Source organism: Rhineura floridana, chromosome 16, assembly GCF_030035675.1.
Source record: "Rhineura floridana isolate rRhiFlo1 chromosome 16, rRhiFlo1.hap2, whole genome shotgun sequence".
NCBI classification, from domain to species: domain Eukaryota; kingdom Metazoa; phylum Chordata; class Lepidosauria; order Squamata; family Rhineuridae; genus Rhineura; species Rhineura floridana.
In genome coordinates this window covers 4,691,630-4,700,577 of record NC_084495.1, presented here as the reverse complement: position 1 = coordinate 4,700,577, position 8,948 = coordinate 4,691,630, and the positions used below count along the sequence as shown (strand labels likewise).

The following is an 8,948-nucleotide window of genomic DNA, read 5'->3' as shown; positions in this document are numbered from 1 at the left end:
TAAGAATCAGGCCTTTAGTGTGGTGGCGTCTACCCTTTGGAATTCCCTCCCATAAAATATCTCTCTTGTCTTTTTGGTGCCTACTGAAGACCTTCCTTTTTCAACTAGCCTTTTAAGTAGAAACTTTTAATCCCAATCTGCATCAGTACTGGAAATGTTTCTAAATGGTTCTTATTGCTTTATTGCTTGTTGGGCTACTTTGGGAGGAAGATTGGGATATATACATTTAATAAATAAATGTCATGAAGCATATTGGGATTTAATTAAATTAACATTCAGAATTTGATTAACCATTTTCTTCCTGCCTAATCTTTTTTTTTTTTTATGGCAAGTCATACCAAGGTAAAGCCATTTTCCCCAGCAATATTGCCCATCTAATCCCATAAGAACAGAAGATGAGTCTGCGGGATCAGGCCAGTGGCCCATCTAGTCCAGCATCCAGTTCTCACAGTAGCCCATGGGAAGCCTTAATTTTCCCTTCCTTCCTCCCCCTCTCCTCTCCCTTTTTGCTACATTTTAGCCATTTCCATTCACTCTCCTCTTTCTGGTGCTTTTCTTACATTGTTAAAAAGCCACCTCTGTCGCCTTGCTTACAACAGCTTCTGGGAGAACAGTAGGCAGGCTTTGGACCAAAGGACCTGGGTGCCCATCCTGGCTGTGCCCTGGGATCTCCAGAACCTAATTGTGGATGTGATGTGCACCCCCCATCTTTTCCGGATTGCACCTCAAAGCTGAGCAGGACGGACATAGCTTGAATCTGTGGGAATATGAACCAGCAACAGAGGATGGCCGCAGCAGGAACTGATAAGGAACTGAGTGACCTCTTGATTTTCAGTATGATGTTTCCTTAACCGGTGGCCAATTGAAAAAACAGAGCCATGATGCTCGCTAGCACACCATTTGGAGGAACAGCAGGCTTGGACGAGTGGCTGGCTTCTGGTTCTTGGTCGACAGGAGATCAAAGCAACTCCACGTATGATCAAGTCAGGGGCAATGGCAAAGGCTGTCACGACAGCAAGCACAGGGACCTGCATATCTTTGTCATCATTCCTGGGGTCTGGGATTGTAGGGAAAGGCACAAAGAGATGCACCTACCCATTTGGAAGAGACATGCCTGCTCTCAATCAGCCCAGCTTCCTGCCTGGCGAAATGAGGATTTTGAGCCCGGGCACACTCTTGCCAATGGGGGTGGAGGGTGGGTCGCAGTACTTTGTGTACGCAGACAATCCTCGCAGGAGGGGAACCGACAGCAGCATAGGTAGGTGGACCTGTCTTGGGGTGGGTGGGATGGGACTGCCGTTCTTTCATGGGGGGTGAGGCGTACACTGATGACGCTTTATGGTAGCCTTTCCCAACCTTTGGCTCCCAGGATTCTGCTGGGCTGCAGTTCCCAACGGCCATGCTGGCTGGGGCTGATGGGAGGTCTAGTCCAGCAACATCTGGAGACCCAAAGGTTGGGAAAGTCTGCTTTATGGCATGGCCACAGATTTTGGGGTTGCCAAAGTGTGGCCTCTGGACCCACCAGTGGTCTGTGAGCTTCATTCAAGTGGCCTGTGGCATCCCCACATTAAATATCCGTACTGTATTTTTATTATGTACTTCTATTGCTTTTTGATTTCTTATCAAATTTGATTTCTTATATTGTATTTTATTGTATTGCAATTTATGTTTTGTTTCAATGTGTTTTAAAGATGTTTGAAGATGTTTTAAAGTTTTTGTTTTGATGGAAATGTTTAGAGTGCTTTTAGTGTGTGTGTGTTTGCTGCACTGGGGCTTCTTCTAGGAGGAAGAGCAGGATATAAATTCAATCAGTCAGTCAATAAACAAATAAATGAAGCCGGCAAGCAGGACCTGAGAGCAAGCGCACTCTCCTCTCCTGAAGTTTCCAGCAGCTAGGATTCAGAAGTAGATTGCCTGTGACTGTGGAGGCAGAGCATAGCCATCATGGCTAGTACCATTGATACCTGTACTTGTCTAATCCTCTTTTAAAGCCATCCAAAATGGTGGTCATCACTGCCTCCTGTGGGAGTGAATTCCATAGTTTAACTACACACTGCTTGAAGAAGGACTTCCTTTTGTCTGTCCTGAATCTTCCAACATTCAGCATCATTGGATGTCCACGAGTTCTAGTGTTGTGAGAGAGGGAGAAATTTTTATAAACTTACATCATGTCGCCCTCTTACTCGCCTTTTCTCTAAAGTAAAAAGCCCCAAATGCTGCAACCTTTCCTCATGGGGGAGTCGCTCCACCCCTTGATCACTTTGGTTGTTCTTTTCTGAACCGTTTCCCACATTACAATATCCTCTTTTGAGGTGAGATTACCATAACTGTACACAGTATTTCAAATGTGCCTGCACCATAGATTTGTATAACAGCATTATGATGTTGGCAGTTTTATTTTCAATACCTTTTCCTAATGATCTGTAGCATGGAATTTGCCTTTTTTCACAGCCACCACACACTGGGTTGACATCTTCACCAAGCTATCTACTACAATCCCAAAGTTTTGTTCCTGGTCAGTCGCCGCGTGTTCAGATCCTATGAGTGTATATGTGAAATGAAGTGGTTTTTTTTGTCCCAACATGCATAACTTCACATTTGTTTACAATGAATTGCATTTGCCATTTTACCACCCATTCCCTCTGTTTGGAGAGGTCCTTTTGGAGCTCTTTGCAATATCTTTTTGCTCAAACGACCCTGGCTGTATAGCAGAAGCACACTCTGCCTCTGCAGTGAAGGTTTGGCCTTTGGGGGAACCCTTCCACCATCACCACCATGCTGCTTCCAGCTGTGAGCCCTCGGGGGAGGGGGGCAAGAGGAGCCCTGGGGGAGGAGGGTTTTGCATCCACGCAAAGCAGATGTTGCTAATCGTGCCTTTGAGCTCCATGCCAAGCTGTGGCACAGAAACACCACCCGCTTCTCAGAACAGCTGCCAGGCCTTTGACTTTGAAGATGGTTGCGGCTGGGGAGGGTTGAACTGCTGGGAACAAGAGGCTTTGCGTGCGTGTTAAATTCCATGCGTGGGCTCATATCCAAGCAGACAGAACCAATTTCCCCCCAGAAACACTGCTTATAAAATCCCAGCAATCAAAAGATTATCACCTTTATCACATGGTAGAAGCTAGGAATGCCAAGGTTTGGACAGCCACACTGCTGCATTTTCCATTTCCCTAATGTGTGGCAGGAGACTGAGCAGCATAGTGTATTGCAGCCATATACCTTCACTGGTTGCTTATGTGCTACTGGGCCAATCAAAGTATGATGTTAATTTACAAAGAGCTAAATGAATTGGGTCCCAAATACTTGAAGGAGTGCCTCTTCCTATATCAGTAAATGAAGAACTGCTGGATGGAAGTATTGGCTCCCCTGTATTTGGCACTGGTTCGGCCTCATCTGGAGTGCTGCTCCCAGTTCTGGAAACCACACTTTACGAAGGATGCAGACAAACTGGAACAAGGTCAGAGGAGGGCAACAAGGGTGATCAGGGGACTGGAAACAAAGCCCTATGAGGAGACACTGAAAGAACTGGGCATGTTTAGCCTGGAGAAGAGAAGACTGAGGGGAGATAGGATAGCACTCTTCAAGTACATGAAAGGTTGCCACACAGAGGAGGGCCAGGATCTCTTCTCGGTCGTCCCAGAGTGCAGGACACGGAATAATGGGCTCAAGTTGCAGGAAGACAGGTTTCGACTGGACATCAGGAAAAACTTCCTAACTGTTAGAGCCATACAACAATGGAACCAATTACCTAGAGAGGTAGTGGGCTCTCCGACACTGGAGACATTCAAGAGACAGCTGGACAGCCATCTGTCGGGAATGCTTTGATTTGGATTCTTGCATTGTGCAGGGGGTTGGACTTGATGGCCTTATAGGCCCCTTCCAACTCTACTGTTCTATGATTCTATGAATCTATGAAATGTGAGCAAGTGCAAAGTGATGCACGTCAGGGCAAAAAAACTTAATTTCAAATATACTCTCACCAAATTGGCAGTGACTGACCTGAAATGAGACTTTGGGGTTGTAGTGGATAGCTCAATGAAGATGTTGACCTAGTGTGTGGCAGTTGTGAAAAAAGGAAAACTCCATGCTAGAGATCATTGGGAAAGGTATTGAAAATAAAACTGCCAATATAATTATGCCATTATACAAATCTATGGTGCGACCGCATATGGAATACTGAGACCAGTTCTGGTCCCCTCACCTCAAAAGAGGATATTGTAGAGTTGGAAAGGGTTAAACAAAGGGCAACCAAATTTATCAAGGGGATGGAGTGACACCCTTATGAGGAAAGGCTGCAGCATTTGGGGCTTTTTAGTTTAGAGAAAAGGCAAGTAAGAGGTGACATGATAGACGTATATAAAATAATAGATGACATAGAGAGAGTGGATAGAAGTTTCTCTCCCTCTGTTATAACACTAGAACTCTTGGACATCCAATGAAGTTGAATGTTGGAAGATTCAGGACAGACAAAAGAAAGGAGTTCTTCATGCAGCACATAATTAAACTATGGAACTTGCTCCCAGAGGAAGCAGTGATAAAGATTTTTTCAGCATGAAAGATATGGTCATCAAAGGCTACTAGCCATGATGGCTCTGCTCTACCTTCACTGTCAGAGGCAGGATGCTTCTGAATACCAGTTGCTGGAAACTGCAGGAGGGGAGCATGCTCCTGTGCTCAGATTCTGCTTGCGGGTTTTCCACAGGCATCTGGTTGGCCACTGTGAGACCAGGATGCTGGACGACTCATTGGCCTGATCCAGCAGGCTCTTCTGATGTTCTTAAAGGCAATCAGCACCCTGTTGTGGCCTTATACATGAATGGAAATGGACTGCCTTCAAGTCGATCCCGACTCATGGTGACCCTACAAATAGGGTTTTCATGGTAAGCGGTATTCAGAGGGGGTTTACCATTGCCTCCTTCTGAGGCTGAGAGGCAGGGAGTGGCCCAAGGGCACTCAGTGAGCTTCATGGCTGTGTGGGGATTCAAACCCTCATCTCCCAGGGCCTAGTCCAACACTCTAACCACTATTTTTTATTTATTTTATTTAATTAAGCTTATATACCGCCCGACTAGCAACAGCTCTCTGGGCGGTGAACATTAAAAATACAATAAAAATAACACAAAACTGTACACAAAACTGTACAGTCTAAAATCAAAATATAATAATTTACAATTAACAGGAATTAAAATGCCTCCGAGAAGAGAAAGGTTTTAACCTGGCGCCGAAAAGATGATAGTGTCGGCGCCAGGCACACCTCCTCGGGGAGACCATTCCATAGTTGGGGGGCCACCACTGAGAAGGCCCTAGATCTTGTCACCACTCTCCGGGCTTCCCTATGAGTCGGAACCCGGAGGAGGGCCTTCGTAGTAGACCGTAGTGTACGGGCCGGTTCATATCGGGAGAGGCGTTCCGACAGATATCGTGGTCCCGCGCCGTATAAGGCTTTATAGGTAAGTACCAACACTTTGAATCTGGCCCGGAAGCATATTGGAAGCCAGTGCAAATGGGCTAGCACAGGTGTTATATGCTCAGACCGCTTAGTTCTTGTTAGCAGTCTGGCTGCCGCATTTTGCACTAGCTGTAGCTTCCAAATCGTCTTCAAAGGTAGCCCTACGTAAAGCGCATTGCAGTAGTCCAGACGCGAGGTTACCATAGCATGTACCACTGATGAGAGGTCCTCCTTACTCAGATAGGGACGTAGCTGGGCTACCAACCGAAGTTGGTAGAACGCATTCCGGGCCACCGAGGCTACATGAGCCTCAAGTGTGAGGGAAGAGTCTAAGATGACTCCCAGACTACGCACCTGTTCCTTTAGGGGGAGTGTAACCCCATCCAGGACAGGGTATATATCCACCATCCGATCAGAGAAACCATCCACCAACAGCATCTCAGTCTTGTCAGGATTGAGTTCTCATCCAGTCCATTGTCGCAGCCAGGCAACGGTTCAGCACGTCGACTGCCTCACCTGAAGAAGATGTAAAGGAGAAGTAGACCACACTGGCTCAGATCAATAATGTGGACAACTCTGACAGACAGCTTGCCCTCTGCACTGCCATTCCCAGCTCTTGTGGGAGTACATTTTAATTACAATTATTGCTATTTGTGTTGCTTTTGCTCTGGGACCATCAGACAAAGTTTTGTTTAGCAGTGGGGAACTGCTTGTTAAAAATGCATGTGAAATGCTGTAGGAAGCAAAGCCAAAACCTGCCATCTCCCACAAAGACACCTTGGCTGAGGTTTAAAGAAATCTGCAGAAGACAGGATGTGATGGACCTGATGGAATGCAGGTGAAAGAGGCAGGGCCCAAAAATAGCTACCCATCCCTCATTGTTACATGTATTCATACACGTTTTACGAAAAGCATTGTAGAAAAACAAAACAAGAAATCATAACATCCTTATAAAATTATAAACTTGTTAAATATCTTGTCATGCTCTTGTCCAAACAGTGAGAAATTGCAGGGGGAAGAGTAGGGGGGTTTATTTTCCCCTGAGGGCCCCTGTGTCAAGCCTAGCCCCGACCTGAGCGCTCAGAGGACAAACCAGACACCCCACAGGCTGAGGAGCAGCAGACAGGGGCCCCTGAATCCAATGCTGAGGATCCCCTTGAGGGGCCCTCTGAGCCGATACCTGAGGAAGAACCCATGGAACTGTCAGAGGAGGTGGTGGATCCGCCCTCCCAGTCCACAAGTGCGCCAGCACCAAAAGCTTTGGGTCCAGGCTATAGAGCGATGGCTCAGTATGCATCTACAGACCCAGAGTTGGTGGTATACTCATGAGTAATTAATCCCTGATACTCCTTCACTGACAGCAGTGGGGTTAGGAGGCCATAATGTACAAGACCTCCCTCTTGAGCCTTTCAGTTGCTGGAAATAGCACTGAGGCCTGAGCTATTGTAGTGACGGCATTGGCAGAAGATGTGAAAGTGGATTATTATTATTATTATTATTATTATTAAACAACCTGTCCTTCACTCAGAGGTCCCAGGGTGGCATACAACAATTTTAAAACAAATAAAACAGTTAAAACCAACATCACAGGAAATAAGGTGTCGAAGGCCAGGGTAAAGAGGTGCATCTTCAGCATGTGCAGAAATTTGTACAATGAAGTTGCCAGGTGCACCTCCGTGGGGAGGGAGCTCCGCAGCTTAGGGGCTCCCACAGAGAAGGCCCTCTCCTGAACCATCACCCCCTGAACTTCTGAGAGTGGTGCAGCTACCCAAAGGGCCCCCTCTGCTGATCTCAACACCTGAGTGGGGCTGTAGAGAAGGAGGTGGTCTTTCCGATATTTGGGACCTAAGTCGCTTAGGGCTTTGAACACTAACATCAGCACCTTGAACTGGCCCCATAAATGAACTGGCAACCAATGCAGCTGTTTTAAAACAGGTTTATGAAATCTAAATAGTACCCCAGCCAATAAACTGGCTGCTGCATTTTGGACCAGTTGAAGTTTCCGAGCCATCTTCAAGCGCAGTCCAATGTAAAACATACTGCAATAATCCAATGTGGAAGTTATCAGAGCATGGAGCACTGTAGTCAATTCTTTTCTGTCCAAAAGGGGCCAAAGCTGGCAAGCCAGCTGGAGCTGGAAAAAGGCACTCCTAGCCACTGAGGCCACCTGAACCTCCAGTGACAGTGTTGGATCACGGAGTACCCCAAGGCTGTGGACCTGCCCCTTCCAGGGGAGTGCAACCAGAGCAGGCTGTCTTCCCACCTCCTGGACATGAGAACTCTGTACATGTAACACCTCTGTCTTTTCAGAATTCAGCCTTAATTTATTGGCCCACATCCAGTCCATCACTGTCTCCAGTCATCAGTTCAATGCCTCAACTGCCTCTCCTGATTCAGATGGAATAGAGAAGTAGAGCTGGGAGTCATCTGCATATTGATGGCACCTCACTCCAAATCTCCTGATGGCAGCTCCCAGTGGCTTCATATACCGTAGGTGTTAAATAGTATGGGGGACAAGATGGAACCCTGCGGAAAACCACAGGATAATTCCCACGGTGCTGAACAGTGGCCTCCTATAACTACTTTTTGGAAGTGGCTCTGCAGGTATGAGGAGAACCACTGGAGCACAGTGCCCCCAACACCCACCTTCTTGAGATGTTCCAGAAGGATACTGTGGTCAACAGTATAAAAAGCCACTGAGAGATCCAAGAGAGTGAGCAGGGTCTCATTCCCTCTCTCTCTCCTGACATATGTCATCAACCAGGGCGACCAAGGCAATTTCAGTGCCATGGCCAGGCCTGAAGCCAGACTGGAACAGATCCAGGTAATCAGTTTCCTCCAAGCATGCTTGAAGCTGGACCGGCACCACCTTCTCCAGTACCTTGTCTAAAAAGGGGATATTTGCCTCTGGGCAATAGTTTACTATTTCTGGGTCCAGGGAGGTCTTCTTAAGGAGGGGTGTGACACCCTTCCCTGGTTCTCCCTGTCAGGTTCCCACCTGCTTGTGGCTACTGCCTTTCACTAGGCACCACCAGGGACACCACCAGTCCGGACCGTCCTTTATATGGTTTCTCACTCCGCTCTAGCACAGATCTCACTAGATCCCACTGCTAGGCAACACCACCAGTCACGTCCTATAACCAATACTCCCAGAGACTTTGCCTGAGTCTCTCTCTAGCTGGTTACTTTTCCCAACCCCCTTGTATCTTTATATATAAAGCATACAACTCTGGGTTGCTCTGGATACTTGACTTGTTACAATTCCTCCCTTCACTGCTGCCACCATTAGATACTGTCTCTGTTCAGCCTTGGTAATTACCTTGCCCTCCCTTCTGGTCTGTATATTCCCCAGCCCAGGATCAGGCCTTTGGTAAACCAAATAAGTATTTATTTACTAATAACAGGAAATAACAAGATTACTTTAGGAATGTTTCACAAGCGTATGGTTTCATATACGGTTACTCTTTATGTTTCTGTTCATATATATCCGCCTTAAATA

At 46.7% G+C, this 8,948-nt stretch overlaps 1 pseudogene; it reads left to right on the top strand.

Annotated features, from left to right (window-relative positions):
• The first annotated feature begins 767 nt into the window (after positions 1 to 767).
• Positions 768 to 6,778, top strand: LOC133371500 (transcription factor E2-alpha-like; annotated as a pseudogene).
• Positions 6,779 to 8,948: the final 2,170 nt, after the last annotated feature.